This window comes from Lontra canadensis, unplaced genomic scaffold, assembly GCF_010015895.1.
Source record: "Lontra canadensis isolate GAN:19392208 unplaced genomic scaffold, GSC_riverotter_1.0 scaffold195, whole genome shotgun sequence".
NCBI classification, from domain to species: domain Eukaryota; kingdom Metazoa; phylum Chordata; class Mammalia; order Carnivora; family Mustelidae; genus Lontra; species Lontra canadensis.
The window spans coordinates 912,820-931,960 of NW_022631189.1; the positions used below are offsets into that span (position 1 = coordinate 912,820).

A 19,141-nucleotide genomic window follows, 5' to 3' on the forward strand; every position below is an offset into this window, starting at 1 on the left:
GAAGAACAGCAACAGGCAAGCACCTATGATTCTTCCATTTGTTCTCCTCAAGCCAAGACCAAAATTATAGGATATAAAGGAAAATTTTAGGAAATATAAAGTATAGATTAATTCATACATGTTCTTAATTGCAAAGCTGAAAGTAATTGGCAGTGCATTGCTTGGTATTTTTTTTCCTGGTATCATTTCTTCACCTTCAAAGCTTAATATCTACTTAACTTATTTGTACCTTCTGTCTCATTCTTTGCTTGATCCATGTTTCTTGTTACTTAGATATTTCATTTTTCCATTTTTGGAAAACTTTTTTTTGATAAGACTGCATTTATTCTTTAGATTTCAGAAAATAATTTTTTTGTGTTTACTTTTGGCTTTTAGAGGGGGAGGGGAGGAGGGAGAGAGAGAGAGAGAGAAAGAGAATCTTAAGCAGTCTCCATACCTAGTGCAGAGCTCAGTGCCGGACTTGATCTCACAACCCTGAGTTTATGACCTGAGCCTAAAGTCAAGAGTTGGACACTTAATCGACTGAGCCACCTAGGTGTAGGCACCCCAGAAAATATTTATTTATTTATTTATTTATTTATTTATTTTACTATGAGTGCTGACAACAGTTTCCTTCCACATACTAAAAATCCCCACAAGAAGCACCTAGCTGGCTCAGTTAGTGGAGCATATGACTCTTGATCTCAGGGGCGTGAGTTCAAGCCCCATGTTGGATGTAGAACTTACATGGGGAAAAAAAAAATCCCCACAGAACTCTTCCATATCATGGAAGTAACAAATTTGGAACATCCAGGAATATGCCTCTATCTACATGAAGGAATGGTATTTTAGGGGAATAATTACAAGGACCGCTGGGTGGGTATCTTGTATCCACTGCAGAGCACCTGGTAGTTCTCTTCATTTTTTTGAGACCAATGTCTTCTTATATAAAATGGTAAAAAATTTTCCAGTTCTACCTACTTCATTATTCAACAAAATACATATTGAATCATGGGCTAAGTTCTGTACTAGACTCTCAGATATCCAAAAAAGTAATTTGTGAAAAAAATATAGGGGTTTTAAAAAAAATAGATAAACCCAATCTTCCTGGTCCTGCTGTTTACTGTATGACCTTAGGCAAGTCTATGTTCTCACTTATAAAGTATGAAAGTTAGGATTAGTTGTCACATATAAATAAAGGGCCTGGAACAAAGCAGGTAACTAATAAATATGTTAATTTTCTTTTTGTCTGTCCTACCACCTCTTATCTAATAACCTTTCTCTTAATTTTGATCAAGAGTGTAAAAATTGTTGTTGGGAAGAATAAGCTTCTGACTCACTGAGTAGTAGTTGATTTCTTATAAGAAAGCTGTCTTCAAAAGTTGTAACTTCATCTTTCAGTCTTGAGCCCTGGATTATTTCCTCTCCACAGCATTTGTTCAACAGCATTAGATACAGCCATGATTATTTTATGTGAGAGTTTCATTTAAGTATTTCTCTTAGTCTAAGACCTCTAAGGAAAGAATTGTGCATTGGATTTTTGTAGTGTTGAATATGATGCCATCACCCAAAAGTTGAGTAATAATAATAATAAGAAAACTTAAAATGTATATAGATAAAAAGAATCCTGTAGAGTTTTGTTAATTATTCCTCAGTTGATAAATGACCCGCGACATACTCCCTCCATTGTGTGTTTATTTAAGACTAAACTAATCCTGTGCTGAAATATGATTACCCTTTGGATACGCTCTGGTAGTTCATTGCCTTCCTGTCTTTAATAAAATGCTTTTGCTTTCCGGCCCTTCAATGTTACTAAAGGGAGCGGACAGTTTTCTGGACAGTCTCTGTTTGATAAATGATCATGTCAGGCTATCACTTAGAGGAGTGCTTCAAAATACTGAGGAACTGATTCTATTTCCCATGCAGGGCTGGTGCCCAACCTCCTATGTAGGCGCCTGCAGAAACTGGCAGTGCTTGCTCTACAGTTAATGATGGCCACTGATGAACCTGTATTTGACCAGCATGCTCCAATCTTTATTGGAAATGTCTGGTCCAACTGTCCTAACTAAATCTAAAGACAGCCATTTGTCATCCCCCTGACTGCTTGTCATCATCTGCCTGGAAAAATCTATAATTTTTGGCTTGTTTCTGACTAAACTGTGGAGTGAATAAATTTATCTTTGGGTTACTCTGCTTGTCAGGATCAATATTGAGCAGAGGTTGAATAAATTAGAAACTGGAAAAACATGACAGGCCATAGTGGTTTGTTCATTTGTGTCTTATAAATCAAATATTTAGCTTAGCTGAGAGGCAGGCACATCAAATTTTTTATTTCCACCATTCATTCTGAAGATGCTTTACTTCATGATAAATGGCCATCAGAAAACCAATGAAGTAAATCACTAATATATCTGACTGAGATGAACTTTTCAGATCATTTTATTGATTTAGCAAACTTTGCAGACATAAACACTGCAGGTAAAGATTTTTTTAATATAACTTCTTTCAAATTTTTATACATTTTTGCAACCATGATGTTTATTTAATAAGTCATCAAGGTATATAATATTGGCCTTAGTGAAGTTCATGGCTCATCAACTACTTATAGAAATGGAAGTTTTATTGTAAATGGTCAGTGAAGTTTTAATATTTTAATAGATTAATGAATACTTATTTAAAGGAGTTACAGGAAAGAATGCAAAAGAGTGTTAACCAAAAGTAAATGTCATTTAAACTAGAGCCCTCTGAATTTAAACTATGGAGTATTGTTTGGCCTAAAACCTCTCTTTCTTCTCCTCAGTGGTTGACTTTGCTATCTACTGGGGAGAACTGGGTCATTGCCCACAGAGTTTTCTCAGTTTTCGGTCTTTGGTCTCACACTTCTTCCATTCCTCTTTCCTATTTTTGTCAACAAAGGAAGAGTCCCATTTTTTTTTTCTTCCAAATTAATCAGTCCTCTTGATCTTTTCCCTTCCCTAGGCCTTTTCTTCTTGGGGTATTCTTTCTCTTGCATTTACATTTCTAACCTTGCTCTCCTTTCATCCTGTCTCTTAAACCTACTATCGCTACACTTCTTGAAAGAGTAGTACAGCAGTGTTTATCAAAATTTTATGTGCTTAAGAATCACCTAGGGATCTCATTTATTAAATGCAGGTTCTGATATGTTTGGTCTGGAACAGAAGCTGAGATTTTGCATTTCTGGTGCTGATGCTGCTGGTCTTAGGACAACATTTGGAGTTACAAGGGTCTAGGCCACTGACTGTGCTTCCTCAATCACTGGGCACCCCTGCAGCCTCGTCCTCCTGAACAGGCACTGCTATCCTTATTACTGAGCCATACATTACCATCTCAGACTTTCTCAGTTTCTTTGGAGCATCTTTTCCTACTGACTGCTCTCTAATGGTATTTTTGCAGGCTCCCTGGATCCTGAATTAATCTCTGACTCTACAAGTAACGAACTTCTGACCATAGAAATCCCCAGTATATAAATAAGCTGTTCTATAAAAGTTGCTTTTGAGACTGGAGAAATCATTTCATAAAAAAGAGCTATACCAGTGGACTGTTACCTGAAATGACCCATGGAAACAACCTATTTAATTGAGAAAAAGCCCAAAGAATATCTGTGCAGCGACAATGTTATAAAGCCTCTCCAAGGACATCGTCCCTGTGGCAGATGTTCAGGGATCAATTCACTTGCTTCCTTTTCTAGAATCTACATTTATTTATTTCAAACTTGTTTTTCTTCCCTGGACCACAGCAGACTGTAAAATCATGGCTAGAAAAACAATTGTCTAATACACCATGATCTCCATTTATGTGCATACCCTTTACAGAAAAAGAATAGCCACATTGATGAAAATAGTAAAACATCTGTTACACTGAGGAAGGAAGGGCCATCTGTACATAACAGGAAGAACCATATTTTATGGGAAACTACATTGGGCATTTCACCAAATACTCTTCCTCCCATATCTAGACAATATCATTCATGATGGCCATTTAAGTGATCACATAACCAACATCTTAAAGATACCCATATTCTTCTGTCCATGGGCTCTGGCTTTATATATCCAATTGTCTATTTAATATTTTGTCTAGAAGACTACAAAGGCACCTCAAACTCTATATAACCAAAACTCATCATCTTCTCCCTCTCCACTGAACCTGATTCTTGAGTTCTCTATTTTCTGTTGTGCAAGGCAGAAGCCAGAGAATCATTCTTGACCTCTCCTTCTTCGATGCTCTGTATATCTAACTCACCACCAAGTTCTGTACACTTGATTTCCAAACAGCTCTCCAGAGCATCTACTTACTTCATCTCTACTCCAGCTCTATTCAAGTTTCTACCATCTCTCACTTCTTAACTAGTCTAGCCTCTTCCAAGCTGTTCTCCACACTGTAGCTGTGCTGGTCTTTTCAAAATGCTACTCTTTTGGGGCACCTGGGTGGCTCAGTGGGTTAAGCCTCTGCCTTTGATCTCAGGGTCCTGGGATCAAGCCCCACATCGAGCTCTCTGCTCAACAGGGAGCCTGCTTCCTCCCTCTCTCGGCCTGCCTCTCTGCTTTACTTGTGATCTCTCTGTGTCAAATAAATCATAATTTTTTTTTCTTTTTCCTTTTCTTATTCCTTCCACAGAGCTCAAAAACTTTAAGTTGCCCTGCCAGAATTTTTGTTGTGGTTATATCTTTTCCTTTTAATTTTTCTTAACTATCTTTCTCATTGCTCAAACCTGAATCTTGATTGGAAGATTTGAAGTTATTTAACTATCTTTAGGGATAGTTATTTTTCTTTTTTTCACATTTCATGTATTTTTTTGGTAGCTGTATACAAGGAATCTATGGATGTCCATATAAAAGCAGTTGCTCTAAGTGCTAAAAACCTTGGATAATTATAGGGATTTTGTTAGGAGTCTCTAATGATGTCTGCTTCTTTTTCCCCATGGCACAAAGCTGTCTGTTGTTGAAGACTTTAGGAAGGATGTCAACGACCTTATGTGTGGCACATTGAGCTTTCTTTCCCATGGCACAGGGTTTGATGTCAGCAGCTTTAGGGCAGCTTCAGTCAGTGAGTATAAAGAATGGAAAAACAAAAGCAAAAAAAAAAAAAAAATGGAGATAGTGACCCCAACAATACATTCCAAGAAACAAGTTAATATTCTGTAGCTAAACTTCAACATGTCCTTTTACTAAGTCATTAGAAGTTGATTTGAAATGGACCACAAAGAGTATGTTTTATATTTTAATTGTTATTATCATTTTTAATTTAAATTTAAGTTAGTTAACAATAGTGTACTACTGGTTTCAGGAGTTTAGTAATGTATCATTTAGATGTAACACCGAGTGCTCATCCTAGCAAGTGCCCTCCTTAATGCCCATCACCCTTTTAGCCCATTCAGCCACCCACCTCTCCTCCAGCAACCCTCAGTTTGTTCTCTAGACTTAAAAGTCTCTTATGTTTTGCCTCCCTCTCTGTTTTAAATCTTATTTTATTTTTCCTTCCCTTCCCCTGAGTTCATCTGTTTTGTTTCTTAAATTCCACATGAGTAAAATCATACATTTGTCTTTCTCTGACTGACTAGTTCTGCTTCGTGTAATACACTCAAGTTCCATCCATGTTGTTGCAAATAGCAATTGCATTCTTTTTCATCTCTGATTAATATGCCATTGTGTATATATACCACATCTTCTTTATCCATTCATCAGTTGATGGACCTTTGGGCTCCTTCCATAATTTGGCTGTTGTTGATCGTCATCTACTAATGTTGGGTAGTTCTATTTTTAACATTTTGAAAGAGGAACCTCCATACTGTCTTCCAGAGGGGCTATACCATATTGCATTTCCACCAACAACACAAGAGCACATTTTAAATGAACCCTGGGCAAGTCTCTATTCACTCTTCCAAGAAGATATGCAGGGCATTTTAAATTGCTTGTCTTTTTTGCTGGAAGAAAAAGAACTTGAAATTTCATCCTTACTTCCTGGATATCTTCTCTTTATGGGAAGAAAAGCAACTTTTGGCATAGTCCAGCCTCTGGAACTTGCTGAATGGTTTATATTCTTTCTTCGGATGGTTGAATATTTTTTTTTAAAGATTTTTTTTTAATTTATTTGACAGACCGATCACAAGTAGGCAGAGAGGCAGGCAGAGAGAGACAGGAGGAGGAGACAGGCTCCCCGCTGAGCAGAGAGCCCGATGCGGGACTCCATCCCAGGACCCTGAGATCATGACCTGAGCCGAAGGCAGAGGCTTTAACCACTGAGCCACCCAGGCGCCCCACTATTTTTTATTTTTTGATTATTCATTCATTCTGTAATCACACAGTAGGTGCCTGTTATGTGCCAAGCACTCACTGGGCTGAACTCTAGGGAATTCTGAAATAACAAAAATTCCTTGCTCTTAAATGCTCTCAGTCTAATGGGAGATATGGTAATATATGATAACAGAATTCTATTAACCAGGTATTCCTTACCAGTCATTCAGTCATTTTTAAATTGGATTTTTTAAAATCAAAGCAATGCAATCAACACTGTTAAAAAATAAGACCATGGGGTGCCTGGGTGGCTCAGTGGGTTAAGCCTCTGCCTCTGGCTCAGGTCATGATCTCAGGGTCCTGGGATCAAGCCCTGCATCGAGCTCTCTGCTCAGCAGGGAGCCTGCTTCCCCCTCTCTCTCTGCCTGCTGCTCTGCCTACTTGTGATCTCTCTCTCGCTGTCAAATAAATAAGTAAAATCTTTAAATAAAAAAAAGACCTTAAGTTTTATAACAAAACTTAAAGAGAAACTGAGGACTTATAAAAAACCACTTTCAGTTTCTATAGCTATTCCTACACATACTTACCTCTACATTACTAAATAACAGGTGTTATTTATTGATTTTTAAATCTTAGATAATTATCTACTGAATTCCTACTATGGAACATGAGGATATAATTCTTGTAAGTACCACTCCAAACCCTAATAAACTTCCCTTCCTCAATGCTGTCAATAGAGTTAAATTAAAATAGTTGATATGATTAGTATTTATTGACTATGTAATTAAGCTCACTTAAATGTTATTCAAAGTTAAATCACATAATACACTATGATTGTTTTTTATTTTCCCTGGAGTTAAATATTGGTTGTTTATTTGCTTATTTTTATATGTATTTATTACCAATTCAGCCTGCTACAACCTGGGCTGGTAAACTACTCTAAGACTTCACTTCAGATTTCCTTCATATTCATTCTGGGAATTTCTTTTGACTTTCTCCTGCTTCCTAGATCCTATGTCTTCCCTTTTCCTAGTTTTCTATCCTGTTTAGATGAAATTCATTCTTTAAGAGGTGCCTGAGAAAGGGACAAGTTTTTTTGAAAGCTTGCGTGTTCAAAGATATTTTATACCTCATAATTGATTGAAAATTAATGGAGTATATAATTCTAGGTTTAGAATATTTCTAAAGATTTATTTATTTATTTATTTGACAGAGAGAGAGAGCGAGCACAAGTAGGCAGAGAGACAGGCAGAGAGAGGGGGAAAGCAGGCTCCCTGCCGAGCAGAGAGCCCGATGCGGGGCTCGATCCCAGGACCCTGAGATCATGACCTGAGCCGAAGGCAGAGGCTTAACCCACTGAGCCACCCAGGTGCCCCTAGAATATTTCTATCTCAAAATTTTGGAGACATTTTTCTACTGTGTTCCAGATAAAAAAAGTCTGATGATTTTGATTCCATTTTGATTCTTTGTATTATTATCCTTTTTTCCCTCTGTCACATTCTTTAGGAACTCTTTACTCCTGGTGTCCTAAAAACTTTTAAGGATGGACCTGGTTATGGATCATTTTCCATCCACTGTGCTGGCATTTGGGAGACTTGTTTCAATCTGGCAATTCATGTCCTTTGGTTTTGGAAGTTTTTCCAATATTAGTTTAAGATTAACTTTATGGAGCTGTAATTTACATAAAACAATATGCATCCATTAAAATACTAACTCCTATACATTCATATAACAGTCACTATAACCAAGACAAAATATTTTCATTATTCTGTAAGATTCACTCCTGGCCCATTCCAGTCAACCTTTTTTGCATTCCTGTTCAAACATTTGTTTTTACTTTTCAAGAGTTTCATATAAGTGGAGTCATACAGTATGTACTCTTTTTTGTCTACCTTATTTCACTCGGTATAATGTTTTCTAATTTTTCCATGTTGTTGTGTCCATCAATAGCAATTCATTCATTCTTATTGTTGGGTGATATTCTATGGTACAAAATATAGCTTTTCTTATCTATTTCCCATCTGAGGGCAACTTGGTTGTTTCTAAAATTACAAATAAAATTATAAAGAATTTCATACAGATATTTGTGTGAACATAGGTTTCTATTTCATTTGGATAAATATCTAAAAATGGGTTTGCTGAGTCATATTTATTTACATTAATAAAAAGTATATATTTAACTTTATAAGAAACTGTCAAACTATTTTCCAAAGAGGTGTGCCTTTTAGATTTTCCTCAGCAATTATTGAGAAACCCAGTTGCTCCAGATCCAATCAAAAATTGGTGTTAATGGGTTCGGAAGAGATAGTCTAAGATGGTGGAGGAATAGGAGACCTTAGTTTCATCTGGTCCCAGGAATTCAGCTGGATAGCTATAAATCATCCAGCACACCTGTGAATGCAATTGGAGATCTAAGAAAAAGAATAGCTGCAACTTTGCAAATAGAAAAACAACCATTTTCTGCAAGAGTGACAAGACAGAGAACTCACCTCAAAAAAGAGAACAAGAGGCAGTACTGACTGCCAGGGACCTAATCAGTATGGATATGAACAAGATGTTAGAAGAACTAAAATCTAATCAAGTCAAAATTAAAAAGGCTATTAATGAGATGCAATAAAAATGGAGGCTCTAAACACTAGGATAAATGAGGTAGAAGAGAGAATTAGTGATATAGAAGACAAAAGGATGGAGAATAAAGACACTGAGAAAAAGAGAGATAAACAACTACTGGATCACAAGGGGAGAATTTGAAGATAAGTGATACCATAAAGTGAAACAATTTTAGAATAATAGGGATCCCAGGAGAAGAGGGATGGGGGAAGGGAGAGGTGCAGAAGGTATATTGGATAAAATCATAGCAGAGAACTTCCCTAATCTGGGGAAGGAAGCAAGCATTCAAGTCCAGAACACACAGACAACCCCCTCAAAATCAATAAAAATAGATCAACACCTTGACATATAATAGTGAAACTTGCAAATCTCAGCGACAAAGAGAAAATCCTGAAAGCAGCTCGGGACAAGAGGTCCATAACCTATAAGGAAAGAAACATTAGACTGGCAGCAGATGTACCACAGAGACTTAGCAGGGCAGAAAGGACTGCCATGATATAGTCAGGTACTAAATGAGAAAAATACGCAGTCAAGAATATTTTATCCAGCAAGGATGTCATTCAAAAACAGAAGAAGCTTCCAGGACAAACAGAAACTAAAAGAATTTGTGATCACTAAAAAGGCCCTCAAGAAATGTTAAGAGGGATCCTTTAAGTGAAGAGAGAGCCCAAAATTAACATAGACCAGAAAGGAACAGAGACAATATACAGAAACAGTGACTTGACATGTAATACAATGTAACTAAATTCACATCTTTGAGTAGTTACTCTGAATGTTAATGGGTTAAATGCCCCAATCAAAAGACACAGGATATGAGATTGAATAAGAAAACAAAACCCATTGATATGTTGTATGCAAGATACTCATTTTAGACACAAAGACACCTCCAGATTGAAATTAAGAAGGTGGAAAACCATTTATTATGCTAATGGACATCAAAAGAAAGCATCAGTGGCCATCCCTTTTATCAGACAAATTAGGTTTTAAACCAAAAGATGAGCAAGGACAGTATATCATAATTAAAGCATCTATCCAACAAGGAGATCTAACAATTATAAATAGTTATGCCCCTAACATGGGAGCAGCCAGTTATATAAGCTAATTAGTAACAAAACTAAAGAAATACATTGATAACAATACAATAGTAGTAGGAGATTGCAACACACCCCCCCCCCCTCACTGCACTGAACAGATCATCTAAGCAGAATGGAAAGGAAACAAGGGCCCTGAATGACACAATGGATCGGATGGACTTCACAGATATATTCGGAACTTTCCATTCTAAAGCAAAAGAATACACATTCTTCTCAAGTCCACTTGGAACATTCTCTAGACTAGATCACATATTAGGTCTCAAATCAGATCTCAACCAGTACCAAAAGATTGAGATCATTCCCTGCATATTTTCAGACCACAATGCTTTGAAACTGGAACTCAATCACAAGAGGAATTTGGAAAGAACTCAAATACATGGAGGCTAAAGAGCATCATACTAAAGAATGAATGGGTCAACCAGGAAATTGAAGAAGAATTTAAAGAGTTTATGGAAACAAATGAAAATGAAAACATGACTACATTCCAAAACCAAAGGCAGTCCAAAGTTGGAACAATATAACAATACAAGCCTTTCTCAAGAAACAAGTAAGATCTCAAATACACAACCTAACCTTACACTTAAAGGAGCTAGAGAAAGAACAGCAAATAAGGCCTAAACCCAGCAGGAGGAGAAAATTAATAAAGATCAGAGCAGATATCAATGAAATAGAAACCAAAAGAACAGTAGAACAGATCAAGGAAACTAAGAGCTGGTTCTTTGAAAGAATTAATAAGATTGATAAACCCCCTAGCCAGACTTATCAAAAAGAAAAGAGAAAGGACCCAAATAAATAAAATCATGAATGAAAGAGGACAGATCGTGACCAACATCAAAGAAATACAAACAGTTATAAGAACATATTATGAGCAACTATATGCTAAAAAATGAGGCAATCTGAAAGAAATGGATGCATTCCTAGGGACCTATAAACTACAAAACAGAATGAAGAAGAAATAGAAAACCTGAAGAGACCCATAACCAGCAAGGAAATTGAAGCAGTAATCAAAAATCTCCCAACAAACCAGAGACCAGGGTTTCCCAGGGGGAATTCTACCAAACATTTAAAAAAGAATGAATATCTATTCTTCTGAAACTATTTCAAAAAATAGAAATGGAAGGAGAACTTCCAAACTCTATGAGGCCAACATTGCCTTGATCCCAAAACCAAAGACCCCACAAAAAAGGATAATTATAGACCAATATCCCTGATGATCATGGATGCCAAAATTCTTACCAAAATCCTAGTCAAGGGGATCCAACAACCCATTATGAGGAGTATTCATCATGACCAAGTGGGGTTTAATTCCTGGGCTGCAAGGGTGGTTTAGCCTCCACAAATTAATCAATGTGATACACTACATTAATAAAAGAAAGGACGAGAGCCATATGATCCTCTCAATAGATGCAGAAAAAGCATTTGACCAAGTACAGCATCCTATTTTGATCAAAACTCTTCAGAGTGTAGGGATAGAGAGTATGTACCTCAGTATTATGAAAGCCATATGTCAAAAGAACACAGCAAATGTCATTCTCAATGGGGAGAAATTGAGAGCTTTTCCCCTAAGGTCAGGAACATGGCAGGGAGGTCCATTGCCACCACTGTTATTCAACATAGTACTAGAAGTCCTAGCCTCAGCATTCAGACAACAAAAAGAAATAAATCCATCTGAATTGGCAAAGTCAAATTTCCACTCTTTGCAGATGACATATTCTCCATGAAAAACCCCAAAGACTCCACACCAAAATGTTAGAATTCATATAGGAATGTATGTAGGAATGCAACATGGTAGTATATAAAATCAATGCACAGAAATCAGTTGTATTTCTATACACTAACAATGAGACAGGAGAGAGAGAAATTAATGAGTCAATCCCATTAACAACTGCAATAAAACTCACAAGATACCAAGGAAAAAACCTAACCAAAGACGCAAAGTATCTGTACTCAAAAAACTACAGAACACTCATGAAAGAAATGGGAGACTGACACAAAGAAATGGAAAAATGTTCAATGCTCATGGATTGGAAGAACAAATATCTTTAAAATGTCCATGCTACTTAGAACAGTCTATACTTTCAATGCAATCCCTATCAAAATACCATCAACTTTTTTTCACAGAGCTGGGACAAAGAATCCTAAAATTTGTATGGAACCAGAAAAGACCGCAAATAGCTACAGGAGTGTTGAGAAAGAAAACCAAAGCTGGTGGCATCACAGTCCTGGACTTCAAACTCTGTTACAAAGCTGTAATCATCAAGATGGTATAGTACTGGCAGAATAACAGACACATAGATCAATGGAATAGAATAGAGAGCCCAGAAATAGACCCTCAACTCTCTGGTCAACTAATCTTGGACAAAGCAGTAAAGAATATCCAATGGAAAATGTGCCTTCAACAAATGGTGTTGAGAAAATTGGACAGCCACATGTAGAAGAATGAAACTGGACAATTTTCTTATACCATACAAAAAAATAGACTCAAAATGGATGAAAGACCTAAATGTAAGACAGGAATGTAGAAGAGAACACATGCAGCAGCCCCTGTGATTTTGGCTGCAGCAACTTCTTGCTAGACACATCTCAAAGGTAAGAGAAGCAAAGACAAAAGTGAACTATTGGGACTTCATCAAAATAAAAAGCTTTTGCACAGCAAAGGAAACAGTCAACATAACCAAAAGACAATGGACAGAATGCAGTGAGATATCAGATAAAGGGCTAGTATCTAAAATCAATAAAGAATTTATCAAACTCAACACACAAAGAATAAGTAATCCAATCAAGAAATGGACAGAAGACATTAACTGACACATCTCCCAAAGAAGATATACAAATGGCCAAGAGACACATGAAAAAAATGCTCAACATCACTTGGCATCAAGGAAATACAAATCCAAACCACATTGAGATACCACTTCATACCAGTCACAATGGCTACAATTAACCACCCAGGAAATGAAGATGTTGGTGAGGATGCAGAGAAAGGGGAACACTCCTACACTGTTAGTGGGAATGGAAGCTGGTGTAGCTACTCAGAAAAAGAGTATGGAGTTTCCTCAAGAAGTTAAAAATAGAGCTACCTTATGACCCAGCAATTGCACTACTAGGTATTTACCTCAAAGATTCAAATGTAGTGATCCAAAGGGATACCTGCATCCCAATGTTTATAGCAACAATCTCCACAATAGCCAAACTATGGAAAGAGTCCAGATGTCCATCAACAGATGAATAGATAAAGAATATGTGGTACATATATAAAATGGAATACTACTTAGCCATCAAAAATTGAAATCTTGACATTTGCAATGATGTGGATGGAACTGGAGGGTATTACACTAAACAGAATAAGTCAATCAGAGAAAGACAGTTATCATATGATTTCCTCATACGTGGAATTTAAGAAACAAAACAGGAGCATAGGGCAAGAGAGAAAAATAAAAGATGAAATCAGAGAGGGAAATAAACCATAAGAGACTCAATCATAGGAAACAAACTGAGAGTTGCTGGAAGGGAGGGAATGGGGTAACTGGATGGTTGACATTAAGGAGGGCATATGCTGTAATGAGCACTGGGTATTATATAAGACTGATGAATCACCGACCTCAACCTCTGAAACTAATAATACATTATATGTTAATTAATTGAATTTAAAAAAAGAAAAAAACCACAAAAATTGGTATTAATGGATAAGGAAGATGTGGTATATATTTATATACAATAAAATATGACTCAATTCAATAAAAAAGAATAAAATCTTGCCATTTGCAACAATATGGATGGAACTAGAGTGTATTATGCTAAACAAAATAAGTCAGAGAAAGACAAATACCATATGCTTTCACTCATGTGGAATTTAAGAAACAAAGCAGACAAACATATGGGAAGGGGGAAAAAAGGAGAGAAGGAAACAAACCATAAGATTCTTTTTTTTCCCCTTTTTTTTTAGTTTCAGAGGTAGAATTTAGTGATTAATCAATTGCATATAATAGCCAGTGCTCCTTACATAAAGTGCCCTCCTTAATGCCCATCACCCTATAAGAGACTCTTAATGATAGAGTACAAACTGAGGGTTGATGTAATGAGTTGGGTAGGTGATGGGCTAGAAGAGTGATCTGTATTAAAAAGGGCACTTTTGTGATGAACACTGGGTATTTTAAGTGATGAATCACTGAATCTGCTTCTGAAACCAATATTGCACTGCATGTTAATTAAAATTTAAATAAAAACTAAAAAAAATTGGTATTATCAGTGTCTTTAATTTTAACCATTATAGTCGAATCACACTTTGGTTTAAATTTACTTTTTCCTGATGAATGAGGATCTCAGCATCTTTTCTTGTATTAATTTACCATTAGTATATGTTCCTTTATAAACTTTGTTGTAATCTTTAGTCCATTTTTAAATGTATTGCTCGTCTTCATATCATAGAGTTTCAAAAGTTCTTTATATATTCTGGATAACAATTGCTCATGACATGTATGATAGCTAATATTTTCTTTCCATCTGTGGTTTACCATTTCATTAATGTCTTTCAAAGAATAGAAGTTTTTTTTAAAAAATAGATTTTGATGAAGTCCAGTTTAAGTTTTTTTATGGGTCTTGCTTTTTGTATTCTGTGTTTGAGTTCTTTAAAGAACTTTGTCTAATCTATGTTTTTTTATCTAATGGTTTTATATCTTAGCAGTTAAATTTAGATATGATCTACTTTGAGTGAATTTTGTATACAATATAAAGGGTGAAGGTTCATTTTTTCTATTTTGATATCCAGTGGTTCCACCAGCATTTATTGAAAAGTTAATCCTTCTCATTGAATTATCTTGGAATCTGTATAAGAAAATTAGTTAACACATGTGATTTCTTTATAAATCTTGATCTCTGTGTCCATCCTATGTCACTAATGCACTGTCTTGATTATTGTAACAATAAAGTAGTGAAATCAGGTAGAAAGAGTTCTTCAACATCATTCTTTCTACCAATATTATTTCAATATTTTAGGTCCTTTGCATTATCACATAAATTTTAGAATCAGCTTGTCAATTTCTTTAAAAAATTTTGCAGGGATTATGATTGGGATTATGTTGAATGTATAGATTAATTTAAAAAGAATTAGCATTTTAAGAATATAGTCTTCCAATCCATGAAAATGGTATTTCTCTCCATTTATTTAGTTCTTCATTAATTTATTCCAACAGTATTTTGTAGTTTTTATATTGCACATATTTTAAGTTTATCCTTAGGTATTTCATTTTTTTTGACATGAATGGTCGATGGCATTTTTAAAACAATCATTTTCCAGTTGTTTAATGCTAGTGTGTGAAAAATGATTTTTGCATGTTGATCTTGTTTCCTGTGGCATTGCTAAGTTTATTCTATAAGATCTAATAGCTTTTGTAGATTTTTTATGATTCCTTATTTGTCAAATCATGTCATCTGCAGGTAAAGATATTTTTATTTTTTTCCTTTCCAGACTTACTGGTTTTTTTTTTTTTTTTTTTCCTTCATTTTCTTGATTTATTGCATGGCCAGGACTTCTGCTATAAAGTAGAGCAAACATCCTTGCTTTATTCTCAGTCTCAAGGAAGAAAGCATTTATTCTTTCATCATTAGGTATGATGCTATTTATATATTTTACATGAATGCCAGTTATCATGTTAAGTTCCCTTCAATTTATTCTTTGCTGAGAATTTTAAAAAAGATCAAAATGGGTGTTGAATTTTTAAAAATGTATTTGTGCCTCTTTTGAGATGATCATTATTTCTCCTTTATTTTGTTTGGTGAATTACATTGATTCTTTTTAAGATTTTATTTGTCAGAGAAAGAGAGAGCATGAGCAGGGGGAGGGGCAGAGGGAGAGGGAGAAGCAGGCTCCCTGTTGAGCAAGGAGCCTGATGTGCGCCTCAGTCTCGGGACCCTGGGATCATGATCTGAGCAGAAGGCAGGCACTTAACTGACTGAGCCATCTAGGCATCCCAAATTACATTGATTTTTGTCAAACCAATATCAAACCAATATTTCATTCTTGGGATAAATCTCACTTGATCATTATGGATTATCTTTTTATATATTGCTGGGTTTTATTTGTTAATATTTTGGCAGGGACTTGTGTTTCTATGTTCATGAAAGATATTGTTTTCATTTATTTCATTCATTGTATTTTCTTTTCTTGTAAAGTTGGGAATAGGAGGATAATGTCAGCCTGATAATATGAGTTGAGAAGTATTTCCTGCTTATCTGTTTTCTAAAGGAGTTTGTGGAGGATTGGTATAATTTGGTTCTTAAGTGTATGATAGAGTGTATCAACAAAGACATCTGCGTTTGGAGTTTTCTTTGTGGAAATGTTTAGAAGTATTTATTTAAAAGATGCAGAGCTAAAAAAAAAGATGCAGAGCTATATAGAATTTCTGTTTCTTCTAATTTGTGTATTTCAGGGAATTTACATTTTAGCTAAGCTGTCAACTTTATTGGCATAAAGTTCATTACAACATTCCTTTATTATCTTTTTAACCATAGCAATGAATTTTTCATTTCTGATATTGGTAGTGTCTTCTCTCTTTGTTTTCTTATCAATTCACCTGGAATTGATTATTTTTTATTTTTATTTTCAGAGTCAGCTTTTGCTTTGATTGATTTTTCTGTAGTGAGTCTGTAATTCTATATCATTGATTTCAGCTGTTACCATTATTATTTCCTTCTTTTTAACTGAATTTGCATTTACTTTTCTTGCTTCTTGAGGTGGCAAAGTTAGATAATTTTCCCTCTTTTGTAATATAGGCATTCAAAGATATAAATTTCCCTCTAAGCACTATGCTACTGCATCCCACAGATTTTCAGATTTTTTTCATTTTCACTCAGTTCAAATATTTTCTAATTTTCCTTATGATATTTTTCTTTGTTCCACATTTAAAAATGTGTTTTTAGGGGTGCCTGGGTAGCTCAGTTGGTTGTGTCCAACTCTTGTTTCAGTTCAGATCATGATCTTAGGGTCCTGAGATTGAGCCCCGTGTTGAGCTCTGTGCTCAGTGCAGTGTTTGCTTGTCCCCCTCCCTTTGTTCCTCACCCTGCTTTCTCTCTCTCTCTTTCTCTCTAATAAATAAATAAAATCTTTAAAAAATAAAGGTGCATTTTAAAGTCTCGAAGTACTTGGAGATTTTAAGCTCTTTCCTTTATTCCTAATTTAATTCCATTGTGATTAAATAACATACTCAGTAAAATTTCAGTTCCTTAAAGTTTTTGAAGCTTGCTTTATGGCTCAGCATAATGGACTATTTTGGTGAATATTACAACTTCTGTTCTTAGGTAGAGTGATCTGAGAGAGTCAATTAGATTAATTCAGCTGACTGTGTTTTACCTTTTTTTTTTTTTCAATATTTGCTGATTATAAAAAAGGTCACTTTTTAATAATTATTTTGAAATCTGTTTTAATTATGTATTTGTCTGTTTCTCTTCTGCCAAATTTTGCTTTCTGCATTTTAAAGCTCTGTTATTAGCTACATATCTTTTGAGGAGTGTTATGTTTTCTTAATGATTTGGCACTTTTTAATCATAAAATTTCCTGATCTATCTCTGTAATATTTCTTATCCTAAAATCTGTTCTATCTTATATTAATATAGTCACTCCAGCTAATTTTATTATTTGTGTATATATTTCCCTATAATTTTACTTTTAACCTGTATATATATTTATCTTTAAAGTGTTTTCTTGCAGAGAGCATATGATTGGATTTTCAAAATCCAGTCTTACCATCTCTACCTTTTAATTGGAATGTTTAGATTATTTACATTTAATATAATTACCAATATTACTGAGTTTAAAGTACCATCTTGCTATTTGTCTTATCTGCTCCCTCTTCCTTCTTTCCTGCTCCCCCCTATTTTTGCCTCTCATTTTCTATTACTGACTTACTAGTTACAAACATCTTTGTTATTTTAATGGTTGCTTTAGTGTTTAGAACAATCATCCTTAATAAGCACAGTCTTTCTTCAAATAATGACATCATTTCATATGTAACCTTAGTACACTGCCATTTCCTCCCTCCCTGTCAGTTTTGCTATTGTTATTTTACTTTTACATGTCATTAACCCATGAACTGTGGTTATTATTTTTGTTTTAAAAAATTAACAATCTTTTTAAAGATTTTATTTATTTATTTGAGAGAGAGTGAGAGCACGCATGCGCATGTGAACACACAAGTGAGAAGAGGGGTAGGGGTTGGAGACAGACTCCATGCTGAGTGCAGATCCCAACATGGGGTTCAAGCCCAGGACCCTGAGATCACTACCTGAGCTGAAACCAAGAGTCAGACAGTTAAATGAGTAAGCCACACAGGCACCCCATTTCTCCACAATATTGCCAACACTTGTTATTATCTGTCTTTTTAATTATAGCTATCTTATCAGGTATGGTGTATAATTGTGATTTTGATTTACATTTCCCTAATGACTAATGATGTTCAGTATCTTCTCATGTGCATATTATCCACTTCTATATCTTCTTTGTAGAATATCTATTCAAGTTCTCTGCCCATTTATAAATCAGTTTGTCTTTTTGTTATTGAGTTGTGAGAGTTTTTTAAATATATTTTGGACACAAGTCTGTTATCAGTTATAGCTCTTGCAAATATTTTTCCCCAGTCTGTTGGCTTGCCTTTTTCACTTTCTTAGTGGTATTCTTTGAAGTACAAAAGTTTTTAATTTTGTTGAAGTCTAATTTATCTTTTTTTGTGATGCATTTAATGTTGTATTTAAGAAGGTTTTGTCTGATACAAAGTCATAAAGATTTATCCCAATGTTTTCCTCAAAGAGTTTTGTAGTTTTAACTCATATTTATATCTTTGACCAATTTTAAATAGATTTTTGTTTATGTTATAGAAGGAATCCAACTTGATTCTGTTATATGCAGCTATCCAAATATCTCAGCATTATTTGTTGAAAAAACTATTCTATGCCCATTGGGCTGTCTTGGGTGTCCTTGTCAAAAGTCAGTTGACATAAATGTGAAGGTTCATTTCTTTTATTTTTTTGAAGATTTATTTCTGGATTCCCAGTCTCATACTTACGACAATGCCACACTGCCTTAGTTACTACAGATCTGTAGTAAGTTTTGAAATAGGAAAGTGTGAATCCTTCAACTTGTTTTTTTTGTTTGGTTTTGTTTTTCCAAGAAAGTTTTGACTATTCTGTGTACCCTGAAGCCACTATTCCTTCAAA

The 19,141-nt window shown here is 35.1% G+C and overlaps 1 protein-coding gene across 2 annotated transcripts in view; it reads right to left on the reverse strand.

The window, feature by feature from the left end:
• PPP1R42 (protein phosphatase 1 regulatory subunit 42) overlaps positions 1 to 19,141 on the reverse strand; it is a 55,808-nt gene that overhangs the window by 16,431 nt on the left and 20,236 nt on the right. The window lies entirely within an intron of this gene.